The sequence below is a fragment of the Carettochelys insculpta genome, chromosome 1 (assembly GCF_033958435.1).
Source record: "Carettochelys insculpta isolate YL-2023 chromosome 1, ASM3395843v1, whole genome shotgun sequence".
Classification (NCBI taxonomy): Eukaryota; Metazoa; Chordata; order Testudines; family Carettochelyidae; genus Carettochelys; species Carettochelys insculpta.
Genome location: NC_134137.1, coordinates 249,570,000 through 249,596,949, shown reverse-complemented (window position 1 = coordinate 249,596,949; position 26,950 = coordinate 249,570,000). Strand labels below are relative to the sequence as shown.

General features: G+C 44.3%; 1 protein-coding gene across 17 annotated transcripts in view; it reads left to right on the top strand.

Annotated features, from left to right (window-relative positions):
- Positions 1–10,561: 10,561 nt before the first annotated feature.
- PPFIBP1 (PPFIA binding protein 1) overlaps positions 10,562–26,950 on the top strand; it is a 195,727-nt gene continuing 179,338 nt past the window's right edge. For 10 of the 17 annotated variants that reach the window (XM_075004183.1, XM_075004174.1, XM_075004166.1 and 7 more), the window contains exon 1: positions 10,564–10,720. The gene's annotated coding sequence lies outside the window, so the exon portion shown is untranslated. Of the gene's footprint in view, positions 10,721–26,950 lie in introns of all 17 variants that reach the window. The other 7 variants (XM_075004102.1, XM_075004094.1, XM_075004109.1 and 4 more) reach the window with 2 other exon arrangements.

The window sequence follows — 26,950 nt, the reverse complement described above, 5'->3', positions numbered from 1 at the left end:
TTGGAAAACACTGGATCCACAGGCCTGGGTCCCACAGACCAGGGTTCAGGACGTCCATAGGGTATATTTACCTTGCAGTTAGATACCTCCAGCTGGCATGTGCCAGCCAAGCCTGATGGAGGTGGGGGGGCGGGGTTGGAGAGAGGGCAAAAGAGGCAGTTGCCATGGGTCCTGGCAATTAAAGGGCTGGCTGTAGCCTCAAGCCCTTTAAATCACCACTGGAGTGCCGCACTGTGCAGCCCTGAGGGCTGGGGAGGGTCCAGTGTCACACTCTGAGCACTGCTGAGGGCTGGCTGCCCCTGGTACCACCCCTTCCACTCAGCACTGCACCTCCTGGGGGCACAAAGCTGGGCTGCCGCTCACACTTCGCACCAGGCCCATGAAAGCTGTCAGACTCCTGGTGTGAGCTGACTTGGGCTCATTGGGTTGGGCTAAGGGGCTGTTTAATTGTGGTGTAGAAGTTCAAGCTTGAGCTGCAGCTTGAGCTCTGGGACCTTCCCACTTCAAAGGGTCTTGGTCTAAACCCAAACCTCTACAGTGCAATTAAACAGTACCTTAGGCAGAGCCCAAGTCAGCTGCCCCAGGTCAGCCATGAGTGTCTAACTGCAGTGTAAATAGAGTCTGCAGCTTGGAGCAAATTGGACCAAGGTATTATCAAGGAAGCCTCCATGCAACTGATTAAAAGAACAAGAAGTCCTGTGGCACCTTATAGACTCAGAGATATCTGTTAGTCTATAAGGTGCCACAGGACTTCTTGTTTTTGAGGATACAGACTAACACGGCTACCTCTCTGATACTGATTAAAAGCAAATGCCACTCTTCCGCTCACTTCTCTGGTAACTGGTGAAGTCGTTAAAGGGGAAGTTGTGAGATATTGTTATGAGAAAAATATTTCTGTCATGAAAATGTCCTAGGCAAGCTGCTGCAACAGAGGCTCAGGATAGGTGTAAAATGAACATAAGAGTCTTCCCTAGAGTTAAAGCTGCAAACATAAGTGAGAATGCTATGATGATAAATACCCCAGGTAAGGCAGTGGTGTGCCAAGGCAGAGCAGGGTAAGGCACAATATAATTGACAAGCTAGGTGGTGCTGCATAGTGGGCTTACAGGTGTCTAAGGGAGAAAGCACGCTGTCATAGCAGATGTTCCAAACCAGCTGGACTATTCATAACAGCCATTATTAGGCACAGCTACAAAATGCATCTTTGCTCTTTATTGTGGTGTCCTTCAGGCTTGCTGTACCCTGATGCCATTTCTCAGTATTTCTATAGACTCCTTTGCCCTGATGCTAGTGCTGAGTGAGCAGTGTCCAGTCCTCTGTGTGTGTGTTTAGAGAGAGAGAAAAAATTGCACTCATTTTGCACATCCACAAAAGGCCTGTTCAGTACAAATTAGTCAGAAAATGGGTGTAAGCATAAGAGTAATTGCTCTTATGCTTTTTCACTAGTTTTATAGCTTAAGTAGGTCATTGTAGATTTTTTCAGATCCGAATCCAAACATCTTCAGTATTAGGAAGGGGTGTCCTGGCTGGGGCTTGATCCAGCAATCAATTTTAATAAAAACATCAAGCAGGAGCTAGTGAAAAATTTTCTTCAAATTGAGAGAAAGAGAGAGACAGAGTTATATAAGAACACTGTACTTGCATGAATTCACTAAATAATACAGTCAGATTAAGATACATTTATATTCAAATGCAAAATTGGAAAATCTCTGAAGTAGAAAAGCAAGGCTCTCACAGGGACAGGAGGCCTAGAAATTTGACATAAGGATGCGAAAATGACTTTCAAGCTGCAATCTCTTCTTCACTGCTCCCAACAGAAGGGATCACTAACAACAACAGGAAGACAAAACCCCTTTCACATGCTAAATCTTGGCAATAATAAAAACACAGACACTGAAAAAATACTCTGTTTGACTACCCCGGTATTTCCTGCATACCTCGTGCAAACTCCATGTAAATGGAGCTTATAGATTTTATTTTTACATCACTCTTACAGATGCCCATTGAAACTCATCTATTAGTCTCCATGTTCAAGCTGGCCAGATTCCAGGAATTAATTACTCTGTTTTCACACCAGTTGGTGTATGAAGGTTTTCTTTTAATCTGGAGCTTTCTTACTCACTTGAAAAGAATTTTGTAGTGGTTGTTGACCTCTCTTTTTCTGCTTGTGCACAATGGAGAGAATAATTGCTCAGAGCTTTCAGATGAGAGAAAACATGTGCAAGAAGCATCGTCTTGAGAGGGATAATAGTTGTTCTATTGAGCATCCTGCAAATGAAGAATGAAAGGGCACATGCTTGACACAAGCAGAGGCCTTGGCAAGTTACCACCTGGATGAAGCATCGTAGTCAGTGTTTCTTAAATTATGTTCCATGGAACACTGGTGTTCCATGAACAACTTTCAGGTGTGCTGTGGAGGCATAGCAACTAGCAACGTATATATATTTTCTGTTACTAAAACCAGATACAGTGTTACTACTTCATTACTAAGATACCTGACTAAAGTACTTCTTTGGGGTGGGCTGGGGTTGTATACAGGTTGCTGGGTGTTTTTTTTTGTGTGTGTGTGTTTGTTTTGTTTTGTTTTTTTGTTTTGGTCTGGCAATTTTTTTAAGAAAATGTTCATAGGTGTTTTTCATTAAAAATATTGTTTGGTGTTCTGTGGTCTCAAAAAGTTTAAGAAACATTGCTCTAAGTGACTATTATGCCAAACCCATGGGAGATAATTTTACTGCCCACTGATCTGGAATTCTGAAATTAACCAGTTGCTACTTTTCTTTTAAGGGCATCCATAAAATTTAAGGCTGGGACAGCTAGGAGTTTGATTCAAACCATGCAGCTGAAGTCTTTTGGATCTACCCAGTATTTGGATAGAAATCACAAGCATGGATGCATTATCCATCGTTTGCAAGGTCTCAGTCTTCCTGCTGAGAAATTTAAATAAACCGTATAGGGCAGCGATTCCTCACTTCTGCATCACTGTCCTTCTCCTATTGACACAGCTACCACTTCTCAGGAAGGTGGATTAACTACGTCGATGGGGAAGATGTTCCTGTCAGCACAGTCTTTCTCTTGGTGCACAGTTGATAACGAGTAAGACGTCTTTGTGTCACTCTCCTATTTGTGAGTCTGTTGATGGCTGACCAGCCCAGTTTTAGAGCCACAGGACTTATGGCAGAAGGGGCGGAGGTTGGTAGCTGTTGGAGGGGCGTGGGGCAGTTTGACGCTTTTTGCCTCTCCTCATCTGCACTGCAGCAAGACCTTTCAAACTGTGCCACCCCCTCATGGATTACCTCGCTCCCCGGGGACAGTCCTGGGCAAGGTTCTTTCAAGTATCAACACGGATGCTGTGTTTTCTCCTGTGTGCCTTCGGTGTGCCCTTAAATTGCTTCCTCTGGCTCCCAAGTCTCCTCCGACTTCAGCATAGTAACGTCTTCACTAAGGCATTACAGAGGAGTGGATACCCCTGTGCAGCTATGCTGCTGTGGTGCTGTATGTGAGGCCAAGCCCCCGCTTCAGTCTCTGAGCAGATCTCCTTTGTTTCCTATCAGCCTGTACAGCTTTATGCCTCAGCCTGTTTGGCTTGCTGCACCAGAATCAAACGCTCACGGAAATGTTCTTTGTTGCTTCTCGGAGGTACATTTAATCATCCTTCAATCAGTTCATGATACCAAATTAGGGGAACAGCCGCCATCAGGAGGACAGCCCCAAACTGCTAAGTGACCTGGATTGACTGGGGAACTTGGGAGCTTCAGAAGAGAGGGTTTGTGTGCTAATAATGTGAAACCCTTTCCCCAGGGGGGCTCAAAATAAAGAACACAGAGATGAACCTACACCCCGTGTGTAAAAATAAGACTATGCTCTTTTTAATTCAAATCTGTCACAATGACTTTTCTCCATAACACAGCACTGGAGGAATTGCAAGTGCAGCTTTAAAATGGGGCCTGGACACATGTGAGCTTACCAAGAAATGGTTAAGAAGGTTAAGAGCCACTGGAAGTCCATGTGATATGGACACATAAGCACAGGGTTGGGCACCAGGCAGGCCTGAGTTTTAATCCTGATTCACTTTGGAATTTATGGAAGCCATTGCACCACTTTACCTCAGCTTTCCCATTTGGCAAAGATAACTGTGGTATCACAGGGTACAATCCAGGTTAATGAGCAGCTGTGTTGCCACTGCCCTGCGGCGCTGGGTGTCTTATAATGCCTTGCTGAAGTAGCCAGGCCACTCACAAACAGCCTCCCTGCATGCAAGCGACACCTGGTGTGTGGGTGGGTGTGTCTGATGGCAGCCGGCCTGTTACACTCAGGCCTGCCAATGGTGGGGGAGTGGGGAGACAAAGGGAGCAGTTGACCCTGGATCCACAGGGCTCTTAGGGAGCATGGTGGAGGGGCCCAGGGCTGACTGCCCTAAGCCCCACCCCTTCCATGCTTGGCTCCACCCCTTTTGGATCATGGAGCTGGATCCCTTTCCTACCTTGTCCCGGGGTCTGGTGTGGCTGTCAGGGCTGTTGATTACATTTAGGTTACATTCTAATATTCACTAGCTTTGGTTATACTGACTGGAGACCCCAACACATCTTCAGTCTGAGGTTTCCCCCTAGAAATGTGTGTCCTGTATTGCCCAGCCTTCTCCTGGAAAATACAAGTTTTATGAAGTCTATTATATCTTCAGTAGAAGTAACATGCACACAACTTGCCATCCTCAATGGAATTTTCCAGAAGCTTCCATTTAAACTCACTGGATTAGCTAAAACAATAAAACACATTTATTAATTACAAAGAGAGAATTTAAGTGAGTACCAGTAATAAGGCAAAAGAGTGAGAAATGTTTAGAAGAAAACTAAAGGACAATAAAGAATAAAACAAGAATAATAAAAATAATACCTAACGAAACAAACTGTAACAGATTCAAACAAAGTTTCTCACCATATGCTTTCAGCAATCTTACTCATCAAACCCTCTAGATCAGACCCTGTCTTGCAGAAAACAATTAAGGTTTTCTTTTACTTCAGTTGCAGTGAATTCAATGGAGTGAGCCACCAATGTCTTGGGTGTTTGTTCCTCCTTTTATAGTTTCAGTCCCCTCCCCTGAAGCAGAAAAAAAAAAAAAACATTTCCAGCTGGCTACCAGGAGACAAGAGATCTGTGTGGAAGGATGCTCCCTGCTACTTTTTTCTCACCTGTTTTGAGCTGCCTTTGTTTCCATTCCTGTTTGATAACCCTCTTAACTGCTTAAATGCAAATTAAACAGCGTACACATTCCTTTGTTTAAGACAGACCTTGTTACCAATCTCAGTTTGGAACATGGGTGGGGTTGCCAGGTGTCCAGTTTTCCACCAGACCACCCTGTTGAAAAGGGATCCTGGCAGCTCTGGTCAGCACAGCTGATGAGGTCATTAAAAGTCCATTTGGCATAGCTGGCATGCTCCCTACTTGGCTCTGGGTGGCACTCTGGAAGCAATGACAAGTCTGTTGGCTCCTAGGCATAGGTGTGTCCAGGGGACTACATGCACTGCTCCTGCCCTGAGCTCCAGCTTGGCACCTCCCATGGGCTGGGAACTGCATCCAACATTGGGCAGTGCTGGGGGGGGGCACCATGCAGGCCCCCCGGCTGCTCCTCTGCCTAGGAGCTGAGGGCGTGTTGCCACTTCTGGAGAGCCATTCAAATTATGTACCACCTGTAGCCCAATGCTTCATCCCTCCTGCACCCCAGCCCCCTACACGGAGCCCCCTCCTGTGCTCAAACTCCCTCCCAGAGCCCACATGCCACTCTTCCTTCTATAGCGCAACCCCCTGCCCTAACTTGAGCCCCCTTTTTCACCCCAAACAACGTCACCCCAGTCCAACCCCAGTGCCTGTATCCTGTCCTGCACCCCAACCCCTGACCCAGCTCTGAGCCTCCTCCCATGTCCCAAACCTTTGCCCCATCTTAGAACCCCTTTCCACACTCCAGAATCTGCAGCCTCTCTCCAGAGCCCCTCCTGCACCCCAAACCTCTCATATCCATCCCCATCCCAGAGCTCTTTCCTCTGCTCCCATGCCATGCCCAAGCCCAGTGAAAATGAGTGAGAGTGAGAAAGAGCGAGGGATAGAGGGAGGGATGGATGGAGGTAGTGGGGACAGGGACAGGCCTGCAGAGAAGAGGTGGAGCAGTAGGCAGGGGAAGTACAGGGTGTTTGGTTTTGTGCCATTAAAAAGCTGGCAACAATACATGTGTAAATAATACCATTGAGTGGAACTGTATAACTTCACATAACAATGTTGCCACATATATTCTATCACAATGATACTGATCAGAAAATTAAGAATTGTCAAATGATACCTCAGAAGAAATATTTTGTACAAAGATTATTTCAGCAGTGTGCAGGGTGTGAATACAAGAGTACATTGCCACAATAGTATTTACCCACCTGCTTCAAATAACTGTGTATAGAATGGGATAATAGCCTCTCACCTGAGCATTGTAAAGATAATTACATTAAAGAGAGTGGGATGTTCAGCTACAACAATAATGAGGGCAATGTATTTATTAATTAGTTCTTCTGTGCAGTGCTTTGAACATTCAAAATGATATATCCATGCTAATCCATACAAACATTTGAGCTGTTGGAGTTAAAAAGGCAAGGTCATGTACAGTAATTATCTTCAAAATGCCACTGGCAGCTCTCAGAATTATAGGCTTAAGGATGCAGACTCATTTTGAACCAAAAATACAGAGACTATTATCATTGTGCAAAATATATTAGACAATGTAAACCCTTCTAGAGCAAATCAGTGGTAGTGACAAGCTCCCAGTTGCCTTGCTAGGAGGGTTTGCTGAGATGTTTATTTTCTCAAATGTTGCATTTTCAGGAGTGTATAAAACAATACCCTTTCTTACAATTCAGCCTGAAGCAGTAAGGGCTAAGCTATTTTGGGAGATGAGGGATAAGCAAAGCAGAAAACCTTATCAGACGTTTGTCTTGACTTGCAAGGTATTTTCTTTAATGAAAGAATTCAAACAATGGGCATAAATGCTCTGTCACTTTAGATTTGCATTCAGACAAAACTTGGGCCCGGCTCCCAAAATAGCCCTGTTTGGATTAGATTATTGAGAGTTATTCCATGATTTTTACGATTAAAAGTTAGTTAAGAGTCAGAAAATGAAGAATGAAGAGAAATAAATGGACAATTCAGTACACAGACAGAGATTAGTAGTGTTTTTCACAAGCAATTAACGTTGGTTCAACATTTTATTAGGATCTGAGTCCAAAGCTAACAGGAGTAGTGAGCTGTTTAGATCCAGGATCTTTGTGTTTGAACCCAACCCTAATATTTATTAATTATCTGGAACATAAGGCGCATAGCCGAGTAGCAAAATGTGTTGAAGACTCAAAAATAATTAGTCAAGGCTTGGGAGCATGTCCAGGAAGGCCACCAGAATTAAGTAATTGGATAAAATAATGGCAGCTATATTTCTGTGTATTACTTCAGGTAAAATGCAATTGTTTACATACACACTGATTTTTTTGACTTTGTTGTAGCTTTCCAAAACTGTGATCCAGGACGTCATTCTGAAAAAATGAAATAAGATGTTTTCTTGACTCATTACACTGTATACAAAATTGATGTTACAGTATACCCTCACCTTGAGTACTGCTAGTCTCCTAATTTCTGAAAGTCTAGATCAGGAATAGAATAGAACAGTAATGCTTTTAGGGCTATGCCAATTCATTGTGTGTGTTGGGGGAGAGAAAATTAATCGCTGTGTGGCCAGTCAGAAAAAAGACCAGGCTCCAGTTAAATCCCAAATGAATCCTGACAAAGGATTTCTGTAGAATTTAGGTGATTTATAGGACTTTTGCTGACCATTTCACCTTCCACGAGGAAAAGGTGGTAGATGTGACTAATTTTGGGGACTGTTTGGGAGGATGGAATCAATGAACACTGGGTTACAGTGTCACACCACTTCTACACTCATGTCATTCCACTGACTTCATTGGTTTATACCAATGTTAGTGAGATCCATAGTTATCATTGAGGAAGATGAGGAGAGGCTAGCGAAGACGGTGCAGGTGTTAAATGAAGAAAGGAAGAGGTATGGACTGATTATGAACATCGATAAAACAAAAACAATGGTATTTGCAGCTAAGGAAATAGGAAGGAAGATCAGTGTTGATGGTATTGAACTAGAAAATGTAGAGAAGTTCACATATCTGGGGAGCAACATAAAGTATTATCTAGACTGTAAGAAGGAAATAGCAACTAGAATAGAGAAAGCAAGAACGAGTTTGAAGGTGACGGATAAGATCTGAAAAAGCAAAGTGATTACCTTAAGAACGAAGCTGAGTGTTTTGAAAATGTGTGTATTCAGCAGCATGTTGTACAGATGTGAAACATGGGTGATAATGAAAGATTCAAAAAGAAGAATATTGGCGTTCGAAAGGAGTTGTTATAGAAAGATTCTGAGAATAGGATGGATGCAGAAGGTCACCAAGGAGGAATTATATAGAAAGATACAGCTGAAAGAGAACGTGCTGCAGAAGGTTGTAAAATGGAAGCTACAACTATTTGGGCATATTTGCAGAATGAACGCTGAACAAAAAATCAAGACCCTACTATTCGGCATAATGGACAGTTCAAATAGGAGAGGCAGACCCCACAGAGAATGGATAGATGACATAGGAGATTGGTGCAGAGCTAGTCTACGGAAACTAAGCCACTCTGCACTGGACAGGGAAAAATGAAAGGAAATAGTGAGAGAGGCATCGGACACCAACCGGTGCTGAGCCCACGGTTATTGATGATGATGGTGAAGTGAGACCCCAATTCTGTTCTAATCAGACTCTGCTACTGCTGCTTTTCAGCACTATATGAGTGTTTTCCAGAGCGCTCTGAGTGATATGACTACCATTTGGCTCGTGTGGTCCTTTCTCTCACTCCTTTATTCAAGGATAAATGCTGTGGTATATTTTTATTTGCATGTTAAGAAACTGGTAATACAGCTCATTTTTTGTGAGAGGGTGACAGAAATAACTGAAGTGATTGGTGAAGTGTGGAAAAGTTACACAGGGCAAGAAAGATCATGGGCTCAACAGAAAAATGTCATCCACTGATGTTTCACAATTGGCTTCTCCTGATTCAAAAGCAGCTAGTTGGGGAACAAAGTTAGACCTTCCCAGAAGGTAAGCTAAGGGATGGTGGGGTTTCTGCTTGAATAAAAGTGATTTCACAGTGTAATTAAGATAAGATACACAGTACTTTTGGAAAAGGCCAATGTTAACTTTACTTCCTGGTTTCATTCAGGTACGATCAGTTTAGGACTAAAAATGGTTAATACCCCAGCCCATGGCCGAGGCCAATACCCATCATCTCCAGAAGGTACTGTTACCAAAAAGGCATTATACAAACTAACAAGACCACCTGTGGCACCTTATAGACTAACAGACATTTTAGATCATAAGCTTTTGTGGGTAAAAACACGCATGCATCTGACGAAGCCGGTCTTTGCCCAGGAACACTTATGCTCCAAAAGATCTGTTAGTCTATAAGGTGCCACAGGACTTCTTGTTGCTTTTGAAGATACAGACTAACTCGGCTACCCCTCTGATACTATACAAACTAATACCCTTAAATGCTTGTTTATTAATGTTATATGATTGATTATTATTATTATTATTATTATTATTATTAATTTTAAAGTGGTTTGTATAATTATTAGACGATCCCAAACATACAGGAAAAGCGGTGTCTTTCCCGATAGTCCCTAAAGGCGGGGACTTGTGACCGCTCTTCCTGTCTGGCTCGTTGGGAGTTGACTGTGCGCTGAGTTAATGAGCATGTGTTGCTCTGAATAAAGCGCGGATTGAAAGGAGCGGGCGTTGTCATTACGAGGGGGCCGGACTCCGGAGATGTTCCGTGTGCAGGACGGGCGTGCAGAGGTGTAGAAAGCTGCGCACGTTTCCCTCTCTGCGCTGGCCGGGGCAACTTTCTGCTCTCGTGGGGAGCAGACCCGTGCGGTGCTAGAAGTAGCCCCGTGCGTGTGGGTTTGGGTGGCAGTGCCCAGACGCTGGTCTCCGGTGGGCGCGTTGCCAGAAGATGAGTTTTGGCGGGAGGTGCTGGTGAGGCTTTCGGGTTTGCCCCGCCTCTAACCAATCCGTGCCGGGACCCTGGGAACCAGGGCGCGTTGCCTCCGCAGCGCTGGGCTTGCTGCTAAGGCGCTTGTATGGCGCCGCGGGGGGCTTACATCAGCCTCGTGGGCTCTGCGGCCAAGTGAGAAGAAGGGATTTGTAATGCATCGACTGCTCAAGTTCGGCTGTCCGCGTGCTTCGTGCGGCCCCGCCCCCTGCCAAGTCACACCGAGAACACCCCCCCCCCGCTCCTCATTTCCAGCGGGACTCGTGCGCCCCTCCTGGAATGCAAAACAAGTCTCGGGCCGCTGAGTGACTGTCGCCAGCCCCAATGAGCGAGTGGGTGCGGGTGCCACTCCGGCCCCGCCCCGCGTCTCTGCGGCCATTCCCCGCGGGGAGGGAGGTACCTGGAACGGGAGTGACGTAAGCGCCCAGCACAGCCCTCGCTCGGGTTTCTGCCATGGAGTGAGAGGCAGCGGGAGAGCCCGGGAGGAGACGAGGGAGTCGATGGTTCCCGGGGCTGCCTAGGGGGGGCGGGACCGCGCTCAGCCCGGGAGAAGGTGTAGCTGAACTTTGGGGAAGGGCCCCGGCTGTGTTCCGCCCAGGTAAGCGGGTCTGACTGCACTTAGGTGGAAGTCAGGAGAAGAGGGGGGATTGCAACACCGCGCTTGTGTGCAGCCGCTCTTCGGGACAGCTTCCCACTGCAGTTCCTGCCCCCTCCCCAAACAAAACCAGCCCCTTTGCCTTCTCGCCGGCCCTTGGAGGTTACTTACTTTAACTCACTTTAAGAGCAGGACTGTTCAGCAGCGGATCTGGCAAAGCAAGCGGTGGAGGGTGGGGAGAAAGCACTTCTTTTAGGCTGCCTTGTAACATCAGGGTGGCTGGGTTAAGGAGACTGTTTCTGTTTGCAGTAGTTGGAAGGATTTGGTGTGTGTGAGACTGCTACCGCCTCCCACATACAAGGAAAATGCTGGGATCTTGCAACCAGGAAAAAGGGGAGTGAGGAGAGAGAGGGTGTGATTTGTAGTACTTTTCCTTGGTTGTAATGCTGTTTAAAAAAACATCCTTACGTTGATGCGGGTTAGTGACTGAGACTCGGGTTCTCAAAGAAATTCTCTCATAGAAGTTGATTAGCATTGTGGGTTTGTATCAGCCCCAAGAAAGTGCAGGAGCCACTCATATATTTAAAAATCTGCACTCAGTAAGTTATTTGCATTTTGTGGGAGGCAGTGTGAAATTCAGCTGCATGTGTTAATCGCAAACCTGTCTCCGAATCTAATGGAAAGCAGGCTCTAGGGAAAAATTTCAGTGGAGCAGCACAGATAATCATCTCTGCCACTTCTCACCTCCCTCGTGTAATTTCAACACAGGAACATTTGCTGTTGCTTTTAAAGTTGTGCTCTTTCTGAAAAATGAAGGGTTGGTGTGAACATAGACATCTTTATTTCCTCTCTTGCCTGTGAAACTGGAGGCCACAGTAAAATTAGGCATTCTGGCTCCTGCTTATTCATTGCAGCAAGACAAATCCATCTTTTGCCTGCTAAAATGGGAGAGGTTGAACTACCTGTATCAAGCTGCTAGGTTATGAACTGTGTTTAAAACTTTAAAAGGCATATTTGCCGTTGTTACTTCTAGCTTGGCTTTTAACTTGTTTTTAGAGATTAAAATGGGCTAGAGCCGTTACTGTCCCCCATCAACAAACATTGCTTCTTCCTGGATATTTAACTAGGGTTTGGCTGAAACAGTTCCAAGTTTGCTTCCCTTAGTCCAGAGGAAAGGAGTCCTTTTTCCTCCCCAGTTGTATGATCCCCACAAGGGAACAGGAATTAGCCTCAGTGTGTGTGAATGGCTAGCTGGCATGTAGACTCATGGCACTAGAGTGGTGCATATGGAATAGCAGAATCTCCAAGCTAGCCAATGAGGATGAAAACTAGATGATGTATGTGCTCTTCACTGTCTATGTCTGGGGAAGTAAGCAGGCGATGAAAAAATTTAGATCACTGGACTCCTTGCCAACTGGCCACTTCATAGGCTTGAAAAATGAATTTAATTGGAAGGGCTAAATTTAAACATGCCGGACTTCTGTTCCTGAATAATACAGTGAACTATAGCAAGAGGGTTGAGGTTGACTTTCTGTTTGGGTTGCCTTACTGTGGGCACCAGGATGTACTTTCAGAAAGTCACTAGTTACCAGCTATGGAGGTGCACATCTTTAGGAAAGTGGTAGGAGAAAAGGGGTGCTTCGGTTTAAGTTCTTTAGTAATTCCTGGATTCAGTAGCAGTCTTCCAAATAAAACCACTATAGTAAGCCCTAGAGATATGCACAGCCAAGGTGTGTGTGTGTGGGGGGGGCGGGGCGGGGGTTAATGCGACTGCTGCCCCTGATGGGAGTGGGAAACCTCTGCACAGTTCTTGTATAACTACTTTGGTTATGCTTTTTTTGCAAGGATACACCAATAATAACCCCTGGTGTGACTACAGCTATGCCAGTATAGCTTATTTACCTTCTCTAATGGCATTAATTACGCTGGTGTAACTGTATCGGCATGAGGAGGGTTGTGTCTATTTGACTTCTAAATGTAGATGCTTTACCATGCACAAGAGTTGTTTTAACTTTACCTGTTTAGCTAAAGTTCAGTTATCTTGGGAACTTAGAAAGGCTTTACTAGTTCAGTTTGTTTTGCCTCAAGAAGGATTTCAGCAGTAAAATATTTAAGTGGCTTGTTAGACCAGGTGGATGAGGTAATATCTTTTATTGGAACAGCTTCTGTTGGTGAGTTAAGGTAATAAAATATATTGTCTCACTCTTCTCTCTGATATCTTGAGACCAACAGGGCTACAACTGCATGGCATAAGTTGCTCTTTGTGGTACATAGTGGAAAGTGTATCAGAGTTGAGCAAAACAAATATTGGCATTCCCCAGACTGAGTCCTCAAAGGGAGAATTTTCTTCATACTTGTGTGATCAAATATCTGACAATAAAATGTCTTGGCATGCCAAATCCAGACTGATTGCTTCTATTAAAGGCAGGAGTCATAACTTAAGAATTTACATTTCTGAAGTGCAAGTGCGACTTCTAATTTCTGATAATGTCATAGGTGCATATTTTAATAAAATCACTAACATGGTAATCAGTGAGACAATATTAGAGCACTGGATCAGGAACCAGGAGGTCTGGGTTCTGTTCTTTGCTTTGATGCCAGCTTGATATATTGAGTCTTCTAAGATCTGAGTGCCTCACTTCTTTCATCTCTTGACCGTGGCTAATAATATCTACCTTGCAGGGGTGATGTGGAGGCTCAGTCCATCAATGTTGGTGTAATGCTTTTAAGATCCTCTCCTTTAAAGTGCTATAGAGGTGATTTGTTTTTATTAATCATAATTAAAAAATTTATGTATCCATCCATAACCTGGATTTAAAAAAAAAACCCTGCTTTCAGTTAGCCAAGGTGATACTGACATGATATTGAATGTTATATTGTTCACTGATTAAGATTGGTGTGTTCTGTCCTGGAGTACAAAGTGTATTACTGTCCTTGAATTTAACGAGAGCTGCGCGTGTTTATCTGAGAGCACGGGTCAGCAACCTTTCCAAAGCAGAGTGCTGAAATTTGACCTTGTGACCTCTTTGTGGTCTAACCACTGTCGGTTGGTAGCATTAACTGGTCTTTTGTTAATCCACAGGCTTTGAGCAAGCTTCTGGCTGCATGGGAGAGGTGAAGCGGGGCTGAGCTCCTATTTTGCCTGCTGGGGGTTGCTGACCCCTGGCCTAAAGGATGGTGATTCTCTTAGGCTGTGTGTACACTACCTCCCTACTTCGAAGGGAGCATGGTAAGTAGGGTGTCAGGAGTTTATTAATGAAGTGCTGCGCTGCAAATGCAGCACTGCATTAAGCTAATTCTCCCCTGCAGAAACTTCAAAGTGTTAAACTTCCAAGTGCTGGCTCACGTTTAGCCGTGGCTAACCTGCTGGTATTTCGAAGTGCCTGGGCAACTTTGAAGTCCTTTTACTCCACAAAATTTGGAGTTTAACACTTCAGAGTTGCTGCAGGGGAGAATTAGCTTAATGAAGTGCTGTGTATTCAGCTCAGCACTTCGATAAACTGCAGATATCCTACTTACCATGCTCCCTTTGAAATAGGGAGCTAGTGTAGACTCAGCCTTAATTTTAGTAGCATCGTGTCGTTTTTGAAGTATGCTTCAAGTGAACAAGGCACAGCTATGCTCAACATAGTTTAATGGTCTTGTATGAATGTCCAGGATGGCCTGAGTCAGTGTTTGAATCCAGTGCATTTATAGCAGGAAGTTTGGTTTGGCCCCATGTCTAGTAGGTGTTGCATTTAACAGCTTTACTGAAGGATTTTTAAGTGGGTCTGCCCTGCACACTGATATTTAAAACAGAAATCCCCATTCCTGCATTTAAAGTTCTGTATGTTGTAATTCTGCTCAGTAACATCACTTGTTTACTGCACACCGGTTGAACCCAGCTAATCCAGCACCCTCAGTATCTGACCAGTGCCAAACAAGAGAATTTGCTCAACTACAGGAGGTCAATGTTGTCTAGCACATTACCAACACTTCCACTGCTTACTGGGCTCTTAGAAGACATTTAGGGGTAAATTACAGCTAAATGACCTCACAGACCACTGAGAGCCAGGACCGGCGGCTGTAAACAAATTTTATGGGACTGTGGGAAACTTGGTCACATCCGTGATAAGTGGCCACCCGGCTAACTAAAACCATGCTGGATTGCATTTGTTGCTGGACTAGAGAGGTTCAACCTGTACCTGGGAAATTTATGGGACATATGAGGGCCATTTATGCTCTGTAAACAAGTTGAAGTCAGTGGAGTCCCATGGAGTTCAAGTCAGCACTGAATTTGGTCCATTCTCCTCTCTGAGCTGTGCTCGGCGTTGTGCAACAGAGGGTGTGGTGTTGGTAAGAATCCTTCCGTCTCACCCTGACCCGCTTCACCATCACCACTAAACTGCTGCATAGCTCAAACATATCCCTCCTACTGGGCAGGAGCTACATGGCACCAGGTCTTTGTCATTCATGTCTTTCGCAGCCCATCCTGGCTGCATGCTTGACCAATGCCTGCAGAGATGAGCTTTATGCCTAGGGTCCCCATGCTGAGGCCCTGCTTCCCTCATCTGTTACAGCGGTACTGTGTAAGGTCTACTGCCAAAAGAAGCCTCTGCAACCACATATTTTGCCCATGATGTACACACACCTTCCCTCCAAATTGTTTAAGGCTTGGAACAAATAAAGATGCTTCCCTGAGAAACTCCATCCTCGATTTCTCATACAACCTTTTTTATCTGTGAGCTGTTTTCAGAAGAGTTTTATCTCTTCGTGTTTGTACAGTGCCTAGTACCAAGGCACCTGGTCTGGACAGGGGCATTTGGTTGCTGCCACAGTAGAAATTATCCTAGTCCAGAGCCTGTTGGGACAGAAGAGAGGAAAATAGGGAGTGCCACTTCAGATATGGTTAGCAAAGTTTCCAAGTGTGTTCCTGACTTCTATGTCTTTGCCTCTGTAACCACTCATGTGGCTCTCACCGTCGAGGTATGCATGTCACAGAAATGGTTTCTCTGTTGTTGAATTCATTATTTTTCCAGACTTCAAAAAGGAATTCACACTCTTCTGCAGCTTTCAAACCACTCAGTTCCTGTGTGACCTATTTCTCTCTTGCACATCAAGAATATGAATATGGCAAAATATTTAAATGTTCTAAGCTGATAGCATCTGACTCATTTTTCTTGGCCAGATTTACTGTATATTTCTGTGGTAAGCTTAACCTCGGAGACCTGATTGTGGTGATGTCCTCTCTTTCCTTTTTTTTTCTCTAAATCTCTTTAAGTGCTTGACAAAGGAGGTGTGAAAAGTGTGGATAATGGTTCCGATGAGGAAACTGTAGCCTAGTACAAACTTAATTCCAAACGCCCTGGAATCTGGAACCTCTTAATAGTGGGCACTCACTGTTACCAGTCGTTCACAGGTGACATGTGCGTCTTCAGTTTTGGGAAGGCGCTCTCACGTGCCCTGGAAGCTTCGTAAATGTGAGGGCTGGGGCCTCTGGTGCCTGGACTGTGGTCCCAACTCCCCTCTGCCTCTTGGCCCCAAAGCCCCATGGCTCACTCCTCTCAGCCCTCTCCTTTGAGGTCTCCCCACCCACCACTTGCTCCTGTCTGCCCCCTTTCTGGAACAAAACGCTTTTATCTGCCTTAGGTGAGCAATGGGGAAGGGGGATGGAGAGGCGGACATGGCGAGTGGAAGGAGGCCTTGGGGGAAGAGGTGCGTGGGGGCAGGGCAGTGCATTTGTGGGGCCATGGTAATATGGTTCTATCTCTTACCTTCATTCTACGGAGCTTTCCTTCTGGCCTTCCAAAGGTGGCGGTGGACCACGCTTTCAGTCATTTTATTGGTAAACTAGCTATGGCTCTGGGATCTAATCTTGATTAGCCTTAGCAAGAGGCAGTCTGGGAGGCAGGGGGGAAGATAGTCAGCACCACAGAGGGAATTAAAATGCCCAGCAAAGTGTGTGCCCACATTGTAACCGCAGGGTACAATTTCAGCGTGTGCAGACCTATCTGAGCTAACATAAATCTAGCTAGTTCAGGTCCTCTGCTTCAGTGCAGTCTAGATGGCTGGATAATTACTCAGAGCTCTGGGTGGTCTTGTATGGGCCCTGCTGCGGCAGCTTCACTGAGCCAGTCCCTAGATCAAAGCTAGTTCAGATATATGTGTGTGAGCTGCAATGGCTCTCCCTTAGAGTATACACATCCCACCCTTTTCTCATATTTTTAGTAGAACTGTCCAGTAATTATGTTGCTTTAACACTTTTTTAAAAATAGACCTACTAAGCCTGATTCTCCTCCCACACCAGTTTTATAGCTATTAACTCTGATGTCAGCGAAAGTTGAGAATAACTCCAGTCCTATTGTATTAGGTAGATGATCTGAAAACTGCTTAGAGTCATGGTGTCCAATCAGTCCTGAAATAGTAGCCATGTGGCTACTGCTTTAGTGAACTAGCCACATTATACTGAAATACATTTTTTGTTCAAACTAGCTATACTTAAGGGGCCGTATAGCCATGTGTGACCAGAGTGTTGGACACCAAAGGCTTAGTTCTATATGAAGACGAATTCGGACATGGAAATTATCAATATAGTGCAAGTTTATCTTCATGTTTTATAAAAGCTGATCTTCGCAGTACCCCAGGAGAAAGGGTGAGCATTATCCGTACGGGATATTTGTCTTTCCCAATGTATCAAATCCAAATTAGAACAGTGCTCTTTTCTGAGAGCATTAGATGATGGTTTTTCTAGCCAGTAGGTTATTGGAAGTATAAATGCATCACTGATGTGCAGGGATTTGCACAGGAATTTAAATTTGACTGCTTTTGGAGGGGCAGGTTAGAGCAGCAGCTGGGTTTGGGTCCACGGCTGGAGGAGAAATAAATATTTTTTTCGGTGTATATTGGAGAAGAGATCAATGTTCCTTCTGACTTTTTCCATCCATGGGCAGAGCAAATTTTATGTGCACTGAGGCATGGGTAGATGTGCACCACCACTAGAAAATAAGGTTAGAACTATAACCCAATGGCAGGAGCATGCTCAAGGAGTGCTGGGCATGGGGCCCTTATAATGGCCACCCAGCCAGGAGAGATTCAGAGGCCAGCCAGCTGATTAGCAGAGTGCCCTTGGTGCCTACAGTTAGCAGCATGTGTTCTCTTCACAGCCAAGGCCTCCAGTGCTGATTACATAAAGTGAGATAAACAATGGCGGTATCAGTGGGATACAGTGTTCTGAGATCTTTCCTGTGGAGGTTGGCTTTATTTGATTGTTTTCAAACAAAATATCCAGCTAGGGAATTAACAGGGAACATTTTCCAGGGTGATTTGAATTAGGCAGTCACTTTTCTGATGGAACAAAATTATTTGTATTTTTGGTTCATATCAAGCTTGGGATAGTGGCTTTTTTGCTCTTTTTCTAACCATAGTGAGCAAACTGTTCATTACCCGTGTGGGGTTTATTGTTTATACTAAAAGTTGGAATTTTGTATTTTTTTAATTGGTTGTCAAACTGGATTTACAGTCACCTGTGATGTGTATTGTGTCCTTCCTGTGAACATACAGGGTTCCCAGGTTGTAGCTTTCAGAGCTTTTTATTCCTTTATGTCTTTGTTGTGGACTGGAAAAAAATATGGTAGATAAAAGCTGTATTTTTTTGCAATGAATTTTTGTCTGTTTTCTGTCAGAAGTTCTAATTAAACCAACCATGTGATGAAGCTGATTGTGGTACCTGGAAGTATTTTAAATAAAATAAATTGCAATGATAGCTGCCATACACCTCTTTTGCTCCCTTTTGCATGGAAGCAATTTGAGGGAAGGAAATATTACCTGAAAATTTGGGCAAGGTTTGGGAGTTTTGATGAAGGTGGGGGTGGGGGGTAGAGGGCAAGCCCTCAAAGAGTTATAGAACTGTGAGAAATCGTAACTTCAACTCCATGGTTCCTCACCAAAATGTTCTGCTCCTTCACCTTTCTCTCATGGTGGACAGCGTACTTCTGCAGCAGCAGTGCTCTGTGTGTTAGGCTCCTGTTAAAGCCGAGTGTTTCCTCTGAGGATCTAGCTATACATTATAGCCAATTGACCACACCATGGTTGATCTTTTGGAATTCGAGTTTGCAATGTGTGTGAAGACATGGCAAAATCTTATCTTTCTGGGCTCGGCCATCAACCCTGGTGGAACGTCGGTGTGAGCCTGGATTTGCACAGGGTAAGAAGATCGATTCTGATACATTTGATTCTAGCTATGCTAATAGTATGGCTAGAATTGCGTATCTGGGATCGACTTTCTACCCTAGTGTAGATGTACCCGGAGTGTGGAGGTAGTTAAAGCTGCTTTAGTATTCCCTCAGCTTGGTCAGAAATGGTCCTTTCTAGGCAAAAGACATGCTGCATAGCAGCTGCCCCTCTCCTCTGTTCTTGACACACTCTACCTCTTCCATTAGAGCATTTTAGTCTAGTGAATGTAAGTGTGTACTTTAGGAACCAAGAATGTAAGCCAGGCTTATGTGATGGGGGACTATCCTGTGAAGGAATGATGGAAGTTGTGGGTAGTGCTGAATAATCAGCTGAATGTGGGCTTTGAGTGCGAAGCTAGTGCTCATAGAGTGAATGCAGTTTTTGGATGTACGCATGATGGAATATCGAGTGGGGTGGAGAGGTTATTGTACCTCTGCACTGGTTACAGGTGTGACTGCTGGCAGTAGTCTGTCCTGTTCTGGTGTCCACAATTCAAGAAAGATGTTGATAAAATGGAGACGATTCAGAGAAGAGCTTGAAGTACAATTAAAGGCTTTGAAAATCTGCCTTATGCTGATTCACTTAAGGAGTATGTCAATTTAACTTACTCAAGAGAAGGTTAAGGGGCAACCTGATTATAACCTGTAAGCTCCTATATGGAGAACAAATCTTTGATTGTCTCTCTAATTTTTCAGGGAAAGGTTTGACATCATCCAAAGGCTAGGAATTGAAGGTAAATGAATTCAGACTGAAATTAAAGGTAAAAAGTGTAACACAGAGAGTAATTGACCACTGGAGTAAGTTACTATGGTGGATTCTCCATCAGTGACAATTTTAATCAGACCAGCATGTTTTCTGAGGGTAGGTCTACACAGCAAAGTTATTTTGAAATAACTATCCTTGCATCTGAACAATGCAAACGCTATTTTGAAATAGTTTCAGAATAGTGGTTGGCTTAGTTGGAAATAAGTAAACCTAATTCCCCAAGGAATAGCACCTATGTTGAAATATCTATTCGAAATAGGGGCTGTGTAGACAGGGAACAGAACCCATTTCAAAATAAGTCATAGTGCATCCAATGGGTCTATTTCAAAATAGCTCTATTGTGTGTAGATTCTCCATTGCAACATAGCTGAGTGCTGTTTTGAAATGCATTTTGTGCGTAGCCACATTACTTTGAAATAAGCTATTCTGGAATAGTATATTTCAAAATAATGCTTCTGTATAGACTTAGCCTGAGAGACCTCCTCTAGGAATTATATTGAGTGAATTTCTATGACTTATGTTAGACTAGTTGATTTTGTTATTGTCCCTCTTGGTCTTGGAATATGGGACTAGGAAAAGTCCCCTCAAATGTACAGATATGTTATCTCTGCAGAAAGTGGAACATTCCCTTCACTTGGTCAGCTATGAGCAACATTTTCAGGACGTTCTTATAGTTTTCAGTCTACTGCATTGCGGAATGGAGGGGGAACATAGAATAGGGGTTTAAATGTTCTTATGGTTTGTTATAGTCCCTTTTTAATTTGAAGCCTGAGCCATGGGTACAAATGTTTGTGGTTTTCAGTTGCAGCACACATGTGACTTTTTAAATACTTCCTCGTTTGTTGTGAACCCCAAACACAATTACAGAGCATGTTAAGTCCTGGGAATCAGGTAGTGAAAATAATTCTGTGTAGATCCATTGTAGTTTTATTTTCTGTGTCCGAGCCAAATGTAAAAAATAAAATCCACATAAAAAAGCAGCCACAGCTTCTAACTGGGAAAGCAGCTTATTAAGAGCCTGAATGTGGGTTGAGGTGCCTACCTAGTCAGAACTTTTTTGAGCTAACTCAGCAGTTCCCAACCTTTTCCAGGCGAGGACGTGTTTTGACAATTCAGGAAGACTTGGTTACCCAAGACAATTCAAAAGGGGTGGTGGTGGGGGGAAGCAGGGCTGTAATTAGCTAATTTGCACCTGAGGCAAGAATATAAAATTGTGCCTCCTCATGTTTATCTGTTCATAGTAGTTATTTAATAGCAAAAGGGAAAACATGTTGTTAAAATAACATTACATTTTAGTATAGTTAATTATTATTTTATTATTATAGTTAATCTGAGTTGTGGTGGGGGGAAAGACCCTCAGACCCAAACTGCTCCTCCTCCATTCCCCCAGCTTAAACCCCATGCTCAGAGGCTGGAGGGGCTGCAGGGAGTCACACTTGGGGACTGGAGAGAGATACAAAAAGTGAAAACTGACAAATCAGCGATGAAGAACAGAAGGGGGAGCAAAAGGGGGGAAGAGCGCAGTGGGGCAAAAATTACTTCCTGCTAGAGTCTATTAAGTGGCTTGCCTGAGATGGCTACAAATATCAGAGGTGTAGAAGCTGTCTTTGTAATGTGTAATTGCTTCTCTATTGATAGAGCTGCTGGATCTGGCAGTGTTAAGGAGCTGCAAATGGCTCCTTTAAGAGCCCCATGCAGCTTCAAGCTGCTTGTGACCCTTAACAAATCTAATCATGACCTTTGTTTGGGTTCCAACCCATAGGTTGGGAATCCCTGAGCTGACTGCATAAATGGTGGACAGACCATTATGTTTTAATATTATGAAGTGTTATAACAAACATTCTAGTAGTAGTAGTAATGGTTCTGTAGCACTTTCATGTCTTCATACCACGTTAAGTCCTGGGAATCAGGCAGTAATTGGGTATCAGGGTCTTTCTCCTCACCACAACTCAACTCCCCAGCTAAAGCCTCTCCAGCGCATCATCAGTGATGTGCAGCCCATCCTGGACAATGACCCTTCACTCTCACAGATCTTGGGAGGCAGGCCTGTCCTCGCCTACAGCCAGCCTGCCAACCTTAAATTCTCGCCAGCAACTACAGACTGCAACACAGTAACTGTAAACCTGGAACCAATCCCTGCAACAAACCTCACTGCCAACTCTGCTCACGTATCTACACCAGCAGTATCATCCCAGGACCTAACCACACCATCAGGGGCTCTTTAACCTGCACATCCTCTGATTATAATATACGCCATCATGTGCCATCAATGCCCCACTGCAACTTACCTTGGCCAAACTGAACCGTCTCTAAGTTAAAGAATAAATGGACACAAATCTGACCTCAGGAGCGGTAACGTACAAAAACCTGTAGGAGAACACTTCAATCTCCCTGGACGCTCAGTAACAGCTTTAAAAGTAGCCATCCTACAACAAAAAATTTCAAAAATAAACTCCATAGAGAGACTTCAGAGGTGCAGTTCAATCCTTGGTTGATGGAGTCAAATTTACAAATGAACAGAGCCTGGGAGTGGTTGGCCCATTATAAAAGCAGTTTCTTTGCTCTTGATGTTCATACCTCCACATTAGCTACTGACAATGGGCCACGTCCTCTCTGACTGAACTGACTTGATTTCTCTTCTTTTGATGTTCACAACTCAACATTTAACTGCCGATAATGGGCCACATCCCCCGTGACTGAACAGACCTTCTCAACTCTGGCCCTCCCCTTGGCTGAGATTCCCTCTCTGAACCCCCCACCCCATGCATCTGAGAAGCATCTTTGCCCATGAAAGTTATGCTCCAAATTGTTAGTCTATAAGGTGCCACAGGACTTCTTGTTGTTTTCAAACCACATGTTAATCCCTACAACCACTCTTGGGATCTAGATAAATATCATCCCCATTCATCACAGGAGGAGAGTTAGGCAGGAATTTTGAGTGACTTGTCCAAGACCTGAGAGGAAATCAGTTTCACAGCTTGTTTGAAAGAGAGAACCTCCTCTGTTCAGATCACAGAACAGTGATGGCCTAGCCAGTTAAGGCATTCCTGATTTGCCAGAGCTGTGGGGTGTGTGTGTGGTTTTTTTTTTAACTAACTGTCTTTGCAACAACAGATTACCTAAATGGGTACATAAACATTGACCTCCTGTACCCTGGGGGCATGATCCTTAAGCTCTTACGTGAGTGTCCTTAAGGGAGCAGTTCCACTGACTGACTGAAACATCTGATGGGAAGTTGTATGCTGATCTGTGCAGATGTATGCTTTTCTCCTTCATTGTTTGCTTATATATCTTACTGGAGAGTGTGAGGCTCATACCTGTGAATCACCTACTGCAATGTATTAAATCCTTTGTCATAGGAATGAACAGGAATCTAAGAATAGGACTTCGTTTTAAAAACATGCTGATTTATGATGAGTAGTTATGTTCAAAGGCTTTTATGGCACCATATGAGACTGGTTTCAGAGAGCAGCTTTATTTGACTGTTTTTCATGAGAGAATTGATTAAAATAACAGAGGGATGGAAAAGCTGGGGTCATAAAATGGATGATGGGCACTAGGGGAGTTTATTTTGGCTAACTTCATACTTATTTAATGAATGGTCAAAGCTATGTTATTGACTAGTCAATTTTTAGGTAACCACCACTGGAAAATTTAGAACTTCCATTTCAAACATAAGAATAGAATCCAAGTTCTCATTACAAGAGCTTATCAAAGATTGTAATGACTGTGACAGGGGAATTTAAATTACTAAATATGATTTGAGCTGGAGACCTGCAAACAGCAATATTCTTTTTATTCCTTTAATAAAAACCTTCTTATTTTGAAGACTCTACCTCTATAGTGCCTTGTATGAATGACAGAAGGATACTATTAAAAACACATATGCGTTTACCAAATTAACAGGGTGTTGTTTTGGTGCTAGCAGAAAGGGTGGCACTCTGCTAAGTCTGTGACAGCTTTGCACATAGCTGTCCATCTGTTTCTCTGCAACGTGCAAAGTGATCTGAATTTTAATTCTATACCTGTTACATGATTCAACTGTTGTTGAACTAAATTATATTACTGAGTGAGCCCAGTCAGAGTACGGGTTGAATCTCTCCAGTCTGGCACCCTCAGGACCTGACTGATGCCAAACCATGGGAGGTCAGTATTGTTTAGCAGCATTACCAACACTTCCACTGCTTACTGGGCTCTTAGAAGATATTCAGGGATAAATTAGAGCTAAACAACAGCACAGAACACCTGAGAGCCAGGGCTGATGACTGCAAACAGCCTTTATGGGACCTGGGAAACATGGCCACACCCATGATAAGTGGACATCTGGCTATTTAAAATAAAGCTGGACCATGGATGTTGCCTGACTAGAGCTGTGGTCTCCAGTACGCTCTCAGTTCTCCACGTGTGGCAAACAAGGAAGCATATTTTGGCAAATGTGACTTGGGACTGGCGCAATGGATCAGGCGGTGGCTCCTCAGGTGCCACGTGGTGGCGGCTCAGGGACTTGGCACTGTGCCACGTGGCTCTCGGGGGGCTGCACAGCTTGGGCCTGGCCAGCTCCAGCGGCATGGCTGTCCGGGGCTGGGCAGCGGCTCTTGTGAGTCACCGGTGGTGAGAGGGAGGGGTAGGGCACTTGGCTGTGGGGATGGATAGGGTGCTGGGATGCGGGGAAGCAGGGCACGTGGCTATCCAGGTGTCTTGCTTTTGGACTAGCATATGCAGGACAAGAGCACATCACCTTGTACTTACATTCAGAGATAATGCTGACTCAATTCAACTGTACGCTGTTCTTCTCTGCCAAAGGAACCCAGTCTGTGGCATGAATCAAGAAAACTGGAACAATTCCTCCCGGTTCGTCCTCAGAGCCAAATCCCATCCCTGGTGTAGGCTGGTACGGTTGAAGTCTGTGGGTAGTAAACATGTTTCCCCACTCCTCACACTCTTGGGATGTTTTGGCTCTTTGTTTCTTCTACTTTGTATTACAGTAGAACCGAAGGGCCACCTTTTGGGCACCGTACAAACACACAGCCCATACTCCGAAAAGCCTACTCCCTAAATAGACAAGGCAGACAGTGGATGAGAGGGGAAACAGCTGCAAAGAGAGGTGAAGGTCTTGCACAGGATCTCAGCGACAGAGCAGGAAATAAAGCCAAGTCTCTTGACTGTCAGTCCTGTGACTTACCCACTGGACCTCTGCTTCCTCCAAATGTTTTTGGTTTGGTCTGTCCTAAAATACTCCAATTGTAAGGAAATGGCCGGTTTCTTGAAAAGCTGTCATGTGGCTCGTCGGTTGAATTTTCTTAAAGTTTGGAGGTGATCAGAAAAAGTTGGATTTTTGGTTCAGTCCATTTGAAAGGATCAGACCCATCCATGCAGCCTGGAGCTGAACTTCCCTAAAGTTTGGAAGTGCTCGGATGAGGGATGTACAGCTCAGGTCTGTCTCCTGGGTCCTTAACTCAAATTTTGTTTTTCTTCATATAAATCATTGCTCTGGGGTGGGGCTAGGCATGAGGGGTTTAGTTTGCAGGCGGCCCCGGGAGAGAGGACTACCTCAGATCTCTCTTGCCAAGCAGCTTGGGGCCAGGTGAGAAGCACCTGTCCCTGGCCACTGCAGCCAGCACAGCCAGGGTGGGGTGCATGTCATGTCATTTCCCACCCCCCCCCCCCCCCCAAAAACTGGAGAACAGAAATTCACAGAAACAAACTATATGAAATCTAGAGGAGACAACTGTCTCTGTGAGCAGACCCCCACATTTCCATTTTGTGAGAAACAATTACATTCAAGGACATCCCCTTGTCCTGACACAGCCAAACCCTCACCCAGCGTCACATTATAATACGAGGAAGCTGAATGCCATGTTTTGTGTTCTTAGCTCTTACGTTTAGGAGGAGTTCTTGAACAAATGGCCAGATAGCCTGACAGACTGCTTCACAGACCACCTCTCTCAAATACATAGTATATTTTCGGTAAGCCATGCCCTGGGGTCACACTTCTGCAGGTATTTGAACTGTGTAAGCATTAGCACAGATCAGTTGTTTAGAATGACCTAGATCAAGGGGAGTTTGTAAATAAAATGCAGTAAAAGTAAGAAAAAGAAAACATAGGTTCACTGGAGGCAGGAGACTTCTGAAACTGGGGAAGTGGAATTGACAGGTCTTTTGGGACAAATTAAGAACCTATAGTTTAGTAGAGAACCTAGTTCTGCTGTAGAATTCTGTAGGCTGGTATTCAACTTTCAGTGGAAAGGTGCCTGTTCATTATTAAACTTCCAAGATGTTTTTCCCAAGGGATTCTGGCACTGATGGGTGGGACTTGATGAGCTTTAACTAATCTGATTTCCTCAACATGGATATTCAAAGATGCCTCTGGTGCCCTGGGATTTTTTGAGTCCACATCTTTTAAGTTCCAGATTATCAGCCTATCTACCAGAGACGCTCTCTGGAGCAAAATTGTTTTAGCAAATGCACCAACCCTAACCAGGAATTTTCAGGGAACCTGTCCATTGTAGCCAGTGCAGGGTACAAATACCTAGTAGAACAGAATTGGGCAGTGGGGATACCATGGCAATTTTCACTATTTGTAGCTTTAGTTGTACAGAATATAAATTAGGGCATGATATGACTCAGAGGTGGGTGCACTGAAGAGCCTGTTTTAGTCAGCACTAGGCGTTAAATTACTCTTTGCAGGCAGGAGGACATGCTAAACTTAGTTTTGCTGGACTTAGTCTGGCTGCACAAAACCATCCTTACGTTGAATTCTGTCTTGCAGGTGGGACAAAGGAAACTCTGTGTGTTCTTATTGTGAATCTCGGTGGAAAGGCTGTTTTGGTTTTCATTTTGACAGGGCCCTGGAAAGCTGGTCAGTTGGCTTTCCAAACCCTGCTGTGTTTGTCTGTCACCCATGTGAGGTTGGTTTTAGCCTGTCATAACACTTTATTTGTTTAAAGAAACATCAGGCAAAGTTCAGAAATATTTAACAGCTAAGCTTGTGTAGAGGAGAGTGCTGTAAATAAGGACACCTAATTGAGTAGGTATGCTTCAGTCATCCAATGGGCCTTTTTCTTGCCTTCTTGCTGATGCATGCTGTGGGATGCAGATAGAGGGAATTTAGAGGCAGTCACTCAAGTGCAGAAGGACACACATTTCTAACCTACATCCTTCTGGCAACAGTTAGAGGTACTGAAACTAGCATTTCTAGTGATGCTGTGGCACCCCCTCTTGAAGTGGTTTCTGTCATACACTGGGTTTACAGTTTGG